This window comes from Bison bison, unplaced genomic scaffold (assembly GCF_000754665.1).
Source record: "Bison bison bison isolate TAMUID 2011002044 unplaced genomic scaffold, Bison_UMD1.0 scf7180017864304, whole genome shotgun sequence".
In the NCBI taxonomy this organism is placed as follows: Eukaryota; Metazoa; Chordata; class Mammalia; order Artiodactyla; family Bovidae; genus Bison; species Bison bison.
Genome location: NW_011494876.1, coordinates 13,842,737 through 13,843,044, shown reverse-complemented (window position 1 = coordinate 13,843,044; position 308 = coordinate 13,842,737). Strand labels below are relative to the sequence as shown.

The 308-nt window shown below is 64.6% G+C and overlaps 1 protein-coding gene across 1 annotated transcript in view; it reads right to left on the bottom strand.

Annotated features, from left to right (window-relative positions):
- The window catches only part of SEMA3G (sema domain, immunoglobulin domain (Ig), short basic domain, secreted, (semaphorin) 3G), a 10,726-nt gene that overhangs the window by 1,457 nt on the left and 8,961 nt on the right, over window positions 1-308 (bottom strand). The gene's annotated exons all lie outside the window — the stretch shown is intronic.

Sequence of the window (308 nt, the reverse complement as noted above, 5' to 3'; positions counted from 1 at the left end):
AGACCCACTGGGGTTGCCAGCAGCCAGAGGGTGTTGACTCCCGCCTGGGACTGAGAGCCCAGAGAGGGACAAGGAACAGGCCTGGGACACAGGGCCCTCCATCAGGCCCCAGCCTATCCTGCGGGTGGCCTGGAGGGGGCCTCTCAGAGATTCTATCTCTAAGAGGCCATCAGGCACGTTAACCCCCTCTGCCCTAGCTGGGTGGGTGGGAGATGCTGGGGGCTGCTGCTGGCCACTTGGCCCATCCCAACCACCCCCTCCTCCTCCCTCCTCTATGTAGCCTCATACCTCCCGGGGGGTCCGATTGC